The 11,172-nt window shown below is 47.0% G+C and overlaps 1 pseudogene; it reads left to right on the top strand.

The window, feature by feature from the left end:
- Positions 1–1,060: 1,060 nt before the first annotated feature.
- On the top strand, positions 1,061–3,569 carry LOC133907258 (probable serine/threonine-protein kinase At1g54610; annotated as a pseudogene).
- The last annotated feature ends 7,603 nt before the right edge of the window (positions 3,570–11,172 follow it).

The raw sequence follows: 11,172 nt of genomic DNA, 5'->3' as shown, positions 1-11,172 counted from the left end.
TAGATCTCCAGAAAATAGATAGCTGTATCCCACAACATTCGCAGGTTGATTAGTAAACTATTGTTACTAAATAATTTTGCATTATCCTTCTACGCATCTCTTCTGAATTAAATGTTTCTTCATTGTTCCGTTTTCTCACCTCATTTGTCTACAAATTGCAACATATATCAAAGGCATTGTGCAAATCTATTCATTACCAATTATGGTGCTCTTTTCCCTTGCTGATTTTTCGTGAATGAATTATCCTCGTAGAACACAGTTGTGACATTCAAATTGAACATTATCCGGGTCCTTTCCCTCCTCCGCCCTCAATGATGCACGTTAGTGAAGGAGAGGGCGCCGGGCACAGATCTAGCGACAAGGAGCTTCCGGAGATGGAGGAGGAGGAGAAAAGAAGGCCAGCAATGGTAGTGTGAGAATAAGGGAGGAGGACTTGCAGCGGAAGTGGTCGTGGGCGGACCGCGTCGGCATCGGGGACGGTGACGGAAGGAAGGATGTGGCGGCGAGGTGAGGAAGAAGGTAGGAGGTGGGCCGTGGGCCAATTATGTGCAGGCCGTGAGCCGCATTAACTGTAAGTTTGTTACTATAAATCGCTTTACCTATAGTAGGTTCTGCACACCTTGATATCGAATTCATCATGACCTCACCGTCTTCACTACAGTGATTCACAGCCAAGGTGTGTGTGCATGAGTGCGTACGACTTGTACTTAAAAAAATACAAGCTAACTACACACTTACCTTAAATTGATCGCTCATTACGTACATATACATATATCCAGAAATCACAAGAACCAAATATCACTCTCCTTAATTTCTCACTCTAATCAATCTTTTCTACTAGTAGTTTGAACAAACCCGTCTTCTTTTGGCCCTGCTGCTTCTGGCGGCGAGCTTCACATGTGCGCGCATATGCTAGGAGTAGGACGGTACTGGTACAAAATTTTGAACACAGTTTTGAAGTTTTGTTCTTAAAGGCAGTTACGATTCGATACTCTGATCATTTGATGGATCTTTTCCTGGGAAGAAAGCAAGCAGGCAGAGCAATAAATACAACGGACGAATGGCATCTTTGTGGGGGCAGATCGGGTAGGGCACGTACAACAACGTGTACAAGGCGCGCGACACGGTGAGCGGCAAGATCATGGCGCTCAAGAAGGTGCTCTTCAACAACCTCGAGCCCGAGAGCGTCCACTTCATGGCCCGCGAGATCCTCATCCTCCGCCGCCTCGACCATCCAAACATCGTCAAGCTCGACAGCCTCGTCACCTCCCGCATGTACTGCAGCCTCTACCTCGTCTTCAAGTACATGGAGCACGACCTCGCCGGACTCGTGGCCAGCCCGGACATCAAGTTCACTGAGCCACAGGTCTCCAAGAATAAAGATCCCCCACCATTACCGCATTGCAAACTCTGGTGCCAGCAGCTTCACGCATTCACAGCGTATCATGAAATGCAGGTTAAGTGCTATATGCATCAGTTGCTGTCAGGTCTGGAACACTGCCACGACCGGGGGGTGTTGCACCGCGACATCAAGGGGTCAAACCTGCTTTTAGACAACAATGGCATGCTGAAGATTTCGGTCTGGCATCGTTCTTTGATCTAGACCGTAAGCAGCCGATGACGAGCAGGGTGGTGACCCTATAGTACCGGCCACCGGAGCTGCTTCTGGGTGCGACAGATTATGATGTAGGTGTGGACCTGCGGGGCGCAGGCGCAGGGTGTATCCTAGCCGAGTTGCTAGCTGGGAGTCCTATTATGCCAGGACAAACTGAAGTTAGCAATAGCGAGCTTAACTGTCTGAGATGTCAATATGATATGCCTTCCAGTATGTATTTGGTTGAATTCCAGTTAAACATAGCCTGGTTAGAAATGTTGAACTAAATTAGATTCAATTGAGTGTGTAGTTCTGTTATAGATTTCAAGGAATTTTTCCATTTTGAGTTTTCCAATTCTGGTACCATCGATAATGGGTTTGGGATGTGTTCTTTCCTGGTGTTACAGCACGAGAGTATGCTGTTTCTGATTCTGACCCAGGTTCAATCCCCAGCAGGTGGAGGTGAGAAGTGAAAAAACACCCTTGTTCATCATAGTATTGTGAGAAGAAATCCCAGGAGGAAGATTCGTTTTTTTTAACGTCTTTCAGTGCATTGCTCATGTATTTGTCATAAATAAATGTTGTTGGTTTGTTAATTCTTCTCTATTTTTTTAGGAACTCTAACTGAGTCATGCCAGAATAGAAATTGTTTAGTCAGCATTGCCTCACGTGAAAACATTGATCTCCCTTGAAAATCTGATTACTCTATTTTATAAGGACCTCGAAAGTCTGATTTTATTGCCACAGGTTTAAACATTCATTTCTAATGCTTTCTGTCCTCTTTTCTTTTTGAGAATTCCCATGCTTTCTTTCATTTTGCCCTTGAATAGCAACTGCAATTATCTTGTATATTTCACTGATCTATTCATGTCTGCCCCCTTTTAGGTGGAAGTGTGGAACAGCTGCAAAAAAAATTTAAGTTGTGTGGCTCCCCCACAGAAAAATATTGTAAAAAATCAAAGCTTCCTCGCGCAACGATATTTAAACCTCAGCAGCCATACAAAAGGCGAATAAGGGAGACATTCAAAGATTTTCCACAATCAGCATTGCAATAGATCGAAACACTGTTCGCAATTGACCCAGCTGATCTTTAACAGCCACTTTTGCATTAAAAAGCGATGTAAGTTGGCTACCATTTCTCACTATCCTGTCTCTCTGATTGAACTAAACGACTTGATATACTTATTTGTGTTAAAAGTCATTACCACCTCCTATGAAGATAGTATTTTGACAAAATAGGGACTGTAAGGTGACAATAGCTCAGTGCTTCCTGTTGGCAACTGCGTTCCAAGACATATTGTTTTGACCAGAATTTCTTCTGCTGGTATAGTGGTCTCTATTGGCATAAATTTAGATTCCAATACATGAACTTACAATTGTCTGTAGCCGCTGTGAATATGCTAAATTTCTATTTAATATCCAAGGACCAACACAACCAATTTTTTGTTCAATACGAGGAAACTCAGACCATGGTTCTCATGATCCCATCTGGACCAAAGTATCTTATGGGTTGTTCCAGAAACACCACTATGACAACAGGAATGTAGGTTAGCAGCCACTATGAGTTTTTATTTTATAGTATCCTATATGACAGCAATCCAAATTTCTGTCTTGGTCACACATTAGGTTTTTGTAGGATAATTCATTGGATAATATATTAAATAATAAAGATTTCTGTTAACTGTCTATGCATGCAGTTCTTTACAACTGAACCTTATGCATGCGAACCGTCTAAGTCTACCAAAGTATCCTTCAAGCAAAGAAATAGACGCAAAACGAAGAGATGAAAAATCCAGACTGTTTGTCACCTTGACACTTGTTTCATTATTTAGGATGATTTGTTGTGTGTTAGGCTTATATGCATCGACACAATCATGGAATCTTGTTAATCTATAAACGCACACAATGAGCATAGCAACAGTAACCTATATGTGTGATTCGTAGACTGCTAAGGGGCGGGTACCTGCTGAAGTAAAGGGCATCAACGGGGGATTGCAGCGCCTGCAATTCTAGTGGCGAATGCGGTATGTATACTGAAATGCTACAAATGTGCTTAGCTATTAATATTTAATACATTTGGCAGATAAAAAAATGACGTGAATTTCTTCATGTATACGGTATTCTCAATTCTTGGTGTTTGCTTTGATACTAACAAACTATTTTTTTTTTTTACTAGTGCTCATAAACTGATTTCAGCTTGTGACTTTGGAACTGGGAAAAAACAATGTTCAGGCACTTTTTGGTCTTTAGGTAACTATACTTTTAAGACGAGGTAATATAATATCTATAACCTATATTGTTAGTTAAGTAATATATCTGTGTTGGTAGATACGTATGCCAATTATAGTACCAACATCATAGTGAAACATGGGCTGCCATAGGTTTTTTTTACGAGTGCTCATAAACTGTTTTCAGCTTGTGCCTTCGGAACTGGGAAAAAAATAATATTCAGTCACTTCTTGGTCTTTAGGTAACTATACTTTTAAGACGAGGTAATATAATATGTATAACCTATATTGTTAGTTAAGTAATATATCTATGTTGGTAGATACGTATGCCAATTATAGTACCAACATCATAGTTAAACATGGGCTACCATAGGTTTTTTTTACGAGTGCTCATAAACTGTTTTCAGCTTGTGCCTTCGGAACTGGGAAAAAAATAATATTCAGTCACTTCTTGGTCTTTAGGCAACTATACTTTAAGACGTGGTAATATAATATGTATAACCTATATTGTTAGTTAAGTAATATATCCATGTTTGTCACACCCGATTTTAATGGACAAAATCATATGCGGATTATGTGTGCCTAGGATGTTTAACACATATAAGGACATCACAGGCGAAATAACAAAAGCAATACTTTTAAAAAATAAACGTTAAACTCTTACAGCAATTGATATATATTGTCTTCTATGTAGATATCTGCAGCGGAACAGAAGCACTAGTGTCCAACAACACCGCAGGCAACCGAACGGGAGACACGCGCCTAGAACGTCACATCTACGCCCTTATAGTCTTCAACATCTTCACCGATAACCCCACAGACAATCGACGAAGAACACCTCTTTAGAATGCATCTTTCACGAGGTCTTCGAATTCTTTCCTAACTTAGTGTTTAGTTATAGCAAGTGTGAGTACATGTCGTACTCCATAAGTTGTGAAGGAATAATATGCATATGAAGGCTTTAACAACGATAAGGCTGATATGGCTCTTTTGCATAAAACAGCAATTATTTTCAAAAGCAGTTGAAAAGTGAGTAATAAATTAAATGAACCAAAATAAGTAATCATCTAACCTCAAGATTCCAACCATCTTAAACAAACCACCAACTATCCACCTCAACCAAGGTTCCCACCATCAAGGTTGACCAAAACAACACCTCAACTATGGCTCCCACCACCAAGGTTGAACAACCGACAAACCACCTCAACCACGATTCCCGCCATCGTGATTGACCCACACCTCAACTATGGTTCCCACCACCACAGTTGTCCATACTAACTAAACCATCAAGTTCTAATCATGGTAGGTTTTCAATGCCGCTTGTGACCGTGAGCACGGCTGAATATTCAGTTTTAACTCTGCAGAGGTTGTACACTTTACTCACAAGGCATGATCAAACTCTTTTATTGGTACCCGTTGGCACCTTACACACTTCCGAGGTGTGCACCAAGTCGACCACTTCAAAGCCTTTACAATGCCCCTCTCAGCACATGTCTACCAGCTAAGGTTTCACCGCCGCGTGATTCCACCTCAACAATGGAAGGCCCCTCTTGCGCCTTTCGGATCCCGAAAGTACACACTTCAATTCCCCATTCTTCTACTTGGTCTACACTATGCTGAGAGTAAAGCAAATTAATTGGCTAGAGACGTCCCATACCAGGCTTGTGATTGCACTGTAAACACAGAAAGGTCACCTTATGAACCGGTCCTTAGATTTGAGCAAGACTATCACATTCCCATCCGTACATCACATACCGGTCTCATCACACCACATGCTCAAATTCCTATGCCATATTGCTACAAAAATTATTCCATCATATTTTATCATTGTTACATAGGACCATTATCAATTTCGTAGAGCAATTATCATGATTACCATCTCAAAGCAAGGCTAAGCATTATATACTCATCCATAACCCAAAATCATACTAAGACGACAAGGATGATAAGGGAAAACTTGGGTAAAATCTAACTCTTGGGATTCCCAACATTTTATTAGCATTCATATTTGTAAAATAAAATATTTAAAAACTTGGATAAGTATGTTCAAGAACACAACTTACCTTCACTCGACTCAGTTGGGTCTTCAGAGAAGTCTTGATCTAGAAATATATCCACACCCTCAATTAAGTACGCTAGTCTAAGTTCATTCTTCTTTAACAATTACCGACTACTTTCACTACTCCTTTCACTACCAAATGTAAGTAGAGAAGTGGCTTCGCAGGTACCCCATAAAATAAAAGCTGAATCTAGTGTGTGTCTGTGTGTTTGTGTGTTTGTAAGGGGATTAAGGGGGACGAAAATGACTTCTTTTCGGGTGACCAAGACCTGCCTACCATGTCGCCAACCATATCATGCAGGTGACAGATTTCATGATTTGGCTTTGTGTGGTGGAGTGGGTAATCAGTATTCACAATGCCTGGTTGTCCTTTAAAGCTCACTTCTGCTTTTTTGGTGTTGTTTAGTTCTGTCAAAGCTGTGCAAGAATGATAGAAGTGTTAAACTCAATCAATCAACACGCTCATCTTTAGTCGCACTTTGGGGGGTTAATGAGTTTTGAAAGCTGCGATTAAAGTGTCAAACTAGTATGGACTTATGAATTTTGAATCAAAGGGCACCTCAAAACGTGGAAGGCAACGTTGGAAGTCAGCATTCAGCTAGCCGCCTGGCTCGTGTTTCTGCCCTCGCCGCACCGCCGTGGCCTCGGCTCCATCATGCTATCAGCCATGGCGGCGGCCGGAGGAGGTGCATTCTTGGGAGCCATGAAGGGAGCGAGGAGCACACAGGTGCTCGGTGGTGGTGGTTGACGCGGCGGCCGGCGGTAGCGGCAGGGAGCTACCGGCAACAGACGCGGCCGAGGGATGTGGCGGAGCAAGGGGCTTGGCCATGATGGGCGGCGACGCATCGTCAACGCCGACGGTACATGCGGGGGAGCCGGTGGCGGCGGCACGCATGGGCGATAGAGGAGGTGCGGGGGAGGAGCCGACAGCGGCGGCGCGCATGGGGGAGGAGCCAACAGCGGTGGCGCCGTTGGGCGGTAGAGGAGGCGCGGGGGAGGAAGCCACGGCTCATGCATGTCATCTGCTGTACATGGCCGCCACAGGCCGCCTCGTCCTCGTCGTGGTGGCAACTAGACCCGCGGTTCTCTTTCGTGCCACGCAGGTGGTGTGTGGCCAGGGCGTCCCGCGGGCTCGTGTTCATCGTGGGATGCGTGGGTGCCGGGTATGACGCCAACAACGCCCTCTCCAGCGCAGTTTAGCCGGGATGCTGCGGAGGCCGTCTGCTCCGGCAGGAAGGTGTGCATGGTCAGCCTCTGCAGCTGCCATGTTCGAACTAGAGATATGGAGGGTGTAAGTTGGCTAGTCTGTTAGAGATGCTCTTAGACCCATCCTCTGTGACTAAAGCTTTTGACTATCAGAACTGGATGAAAAAATTTGGTACAACGCAGCATATCATGGCAGGACATGAAATGTAAGAGTCAGTTCATTTACCTCTAGTTATGACCTTTGTTGACACTGCATTAAAATCAAAGTTAACTACTCTGTTACAATACAAACAACAGATCTCGCATGATCCAATGCCTTAACAACTGAAAGTACACCACGTGAACTGAACCTTCTCTGATTGAACCGTCCAACCAAAACACAATATTGAGGCTATTCAGGCACATGATCATTGCAAAGAGTAATATAGATGAAGGAAAAGGCATAAATTTAGAAGTTTTAATGATCACCTTGGTGTCGGCGAAGGAGCAGGCGGCCTCAAGGGTGAGCTGGACCGCACTGAACTCGAAGGGGAGCTCGTGACCCTCTGTGTGCTGAAGCATGTGGTGGCAATGGCATGCTCGGCAGGCCGGCTAGTGATGCCTATGGTGTGGTGGCGCAGGAAGCTGGAGGCTGCACACTTTGCGTTTGATTCGCCGTCGTGCGGATCTACTAGCACCGAAGCTGGGGCGAGAGAGGAGGCCGGGAGCGTTGTAGGGGGAGGGTGAGGGGAGGGGTGGAGGAGAAGGAGCGGTTGTGACACAATTTGACATCGCACGAATCTACCAACGCTGGGCCGGGAGACGAGGCCGAGGGCAACGCGCGGGGGAGGGGCGAAGGACAGGGGAGGGGTGGAGGAGGAGGAGTTAGAGCGGGAGCAGACAGAGAAGCGAGCAGCGACCTAGGGTGCAGATCTGTGAGGATGGCGTGGCGGTGGTGAGCACCGAGGAGGTGGACAAGGCGATGAGGAAGTGGCACGCTTGGAGGTGGCAGCGGTCTTGGGGGGAGCCGGTAGGGGACCAAGGGAGAGAGCGGCGGCAACGTCCTCAAAGCAGTCGCGGTCGGGGGAGGCTGGGGAGGAGGGTGAGGCGGGGGGCGAGGGAGGACGATGACGAGGAGCGGTCGCAGTCAGGGGAGGACGTTGGGGTCTAGAAGTGAAGGAACACCAGTCTGATCCATGGAGATCGAGGTGGAGGTGGCCCATCGTGCCTGCTCTTCGGCAGCACAAGCGTCCCAGCGCGCCCCATCCTCCGCCGCCTCTTCGGCAGCACCTCCAAGAACCGTCGAAACTCCAACAACAATCAACGCAACGGTGAAAACCGCAGCGGGTACGGCAACAACGCCGGCCAGTGTGATGGTGGCAACCGCGACAGTGGTAATCGCGGTGCCCCTCCGCAATGGCCGACGATGTACAACCCATGGACGAGCTCTTTTCAAGTCTGGTCCGGTGCCGCTCCAGGGCAGCCCGCCCAGGGCCTTCTCAGACGTGCCCTCCCATGCAGACGTGCCAACAGGCTCTCGCCATGTAGCACGTCGTGCCTCCGCTGCCACCTGTGCCTGTTCCACAGCCCGGTGTTGTGCCTGGTTGGAGCACGTGGCAGCATTGGCCATCCTCCACCTCGTTGTCCTCGGCACCGTCATGGGATCAGCAATCGCTGGTCAACGAACAACAACTGGTACGCCGACTCCAGCGCCACAGAACACATGACATCCGATGCCGGTACTCTCTCTTCTACCCAACCCCCCTCTTCTTTCACTCCGGGTAATGTCATTGTCGGTGACGGGTCACTGCTGCTGTCACTTCCACCGGCCATACATCCTTTCACACACCTGTGCATCCATTTCATCTTCACAACATTCTTGTTGTGCCACACATTATCAAAAATCTTCTATCAGTTCGTAAAATTACAACTGGCAATCATTGCTCCATTGAGTTTGATCCCTTTGGTCTTTCTGTGAAGGATTTGCGCACCAAGACCATGATCATCAGGTGCAATAGCTCGAGCCCCCTCTACCCACTATGTCTGCCGGTTCCTCCCTGTGCCCTTGCTGCTTTCACCTCCGCAACACTATGGCATCGTCGCCTAGGACATCTTGGTCGCCCTAGCTTGTCACATTTAGCTTCCTCTTAGCTTTTGCCATGTAATAAATTAGTGCATGATGATTCTCTTTGCCATGCTTGTCAACTCGGATGTCATGTCCGTCTTCCGTTTCCCACGCCTTTGTCACAGACAAATAATGTGTTTGATTTTATCCATTATGATTTGTGGACTTCAGCACTTCTTAGTGTGTCTAGGTTTAAATATTATCTTGTCATTCTTGATGATTCTACACACTACCTATGGACCTTCCCATTACGTCTCAAATACGATGTGTTCACCACTCTCACACATTTATTTGCCTATACCAAAACTCAACACAACACTTGTGTCAAGAGCATTCAATGTGACAATGGCCGAGAGTTTGACAATACTTCCTCTTGGACCTTCTTTCTCACTAATAGTGTTGCCCTTCGCCTTTCCTGCCCCTACACGTCCCAGCAAAATGGCAAGGCCAAACGTATTATTCGCACCACCAACAACATCGTTCGGTCCCTCTTGTTACAGGCATGTATGCCTTCCACATATTGGGTTGAAGCTCTTCACACAGCCACATATCTTCTAAACAGCCATCCCACCAAGACTCTCTCCTCTACCACACCATATGCTGCTCTCCATGGCTCCCCCACCATATGAGCATCTTCGTGTTTTTTGCTGTCTTTGCTACCCAAACCTCTCTTCTACCGCTCCTCACAAATTGGCTCCCCACTCTACTCCATCTATTTTTCTCGGGTACCCAGAGAATCATAAAGGATATCGTTGTCTTGATCATTCCAACCAACGTATCCTCATCTCTCGCCATGTCATCTTTGACGAGAACGTTTTCCCTTTCACCACTCGTTTGCCGCCTTTTCAAGCCAGCGAACTTGAGTTTCTTAGTGATGAGTCCTTGACACAGGGTTCTCTTCCTCCTGCGCCACTGCCCACAGTGCATTTTCCTCATGGCTCGCACCTCAGCAATCGCTCGTACCTCCCAGTAGTCACGCGTCACCCACCCAGCAGTCACACGAACCTCAGCAAGTCGAGCCCTCTTCACCCCTGGCCGAGCCTCAGCAGGCCTCAGTCCATTCCATGCCACCTGCATCACTGTCTCCCTCTACAGCACTGCAGCCTGCTCCCTCTGTCGCGCCGCCCACCGGAGCTATCCCTATCACCCTCGTCGCCAATGAGCATCACATGCGCACATGCAGGAAGCTCAGCTTTCACCAACCTGTCCATCGCATGAACCTCTTGGCCACTCATTTGTCACTCATCCCTAAAACATATCGCTCCTCTCTTAATGATCCCCATTGGCTTGATGCTATGCACGCTGAACATGAGGCTCTTCTTGCCAACCACACCCGAGACCTTGTTCCCCATCCTCCTGGCGCCAATATTGTAACTGGCAAGTGGATATTTTAGCATAAGCTCAAACCTGATGGCTCCCTGGACTGGTACAAAGATAGATGGGTCCTCCGTGGTTTCACTCAATGGGAGGGTATCGATTTCTCTGAAACTTTTAGTCCAGTTGTTAAACCAGCCACCATCCACGCCGTGCTCACTTTAGCTTTGTCTAGTGATTGGCCAGTTCATCAACTTGATGTTAAAAATGCCTTCCTTCATGTGTCCTTGGCTGAGATTGTGTATGCTCAGCAACCATCGGGTTTTGTCGACACCTCCCACCCATCGGAAGCATATTGAACGTGTAGAACGCACCGTTTCTCCCGCACTTCACGATTCTTCGTGTTCTAGAGTCTTCCGCTTTGCCGCCTTCTCCACACGCGATGGTCGCCTCTACCGCTGGCTCGGTCCCTCCGTGTCACCTTCTTCTCTGCCCTCTGTCGCAGTTGCAGGCGTAGCTGTAGCAGCAGGCGGCCGTGACACAGGCCCACGCAGCGAGGGGTCGGAGCCCCAAGATGGAGATCCTCCCACCGTCGGCTCCCTGTAGCCTCGCCGGCTCCACCACTCTTTGTGGCCTCTCCGTACCATCCCCTGTCGCCCCTCCTTTT

The sequence above is a fragment of the Phragmites australis genome, chromosome 24 (genome assembly GCF_958298935.1).
Source record: "Phragmites australis chromosome 24, lpPhrAust1.1, whole genome shotgun sequence".
In the NCBI taxonomy this organism is placed as follows: domain Eukaryota; kingdom Viridiplantae; phylum Streptophyta; class Magnoliopsida; order Poales; family Poaceae; genus Phragmites; species Phragmites australis.
This window is presented reverse-complemented; position numbering and strand designations above follow the sequence as displayed.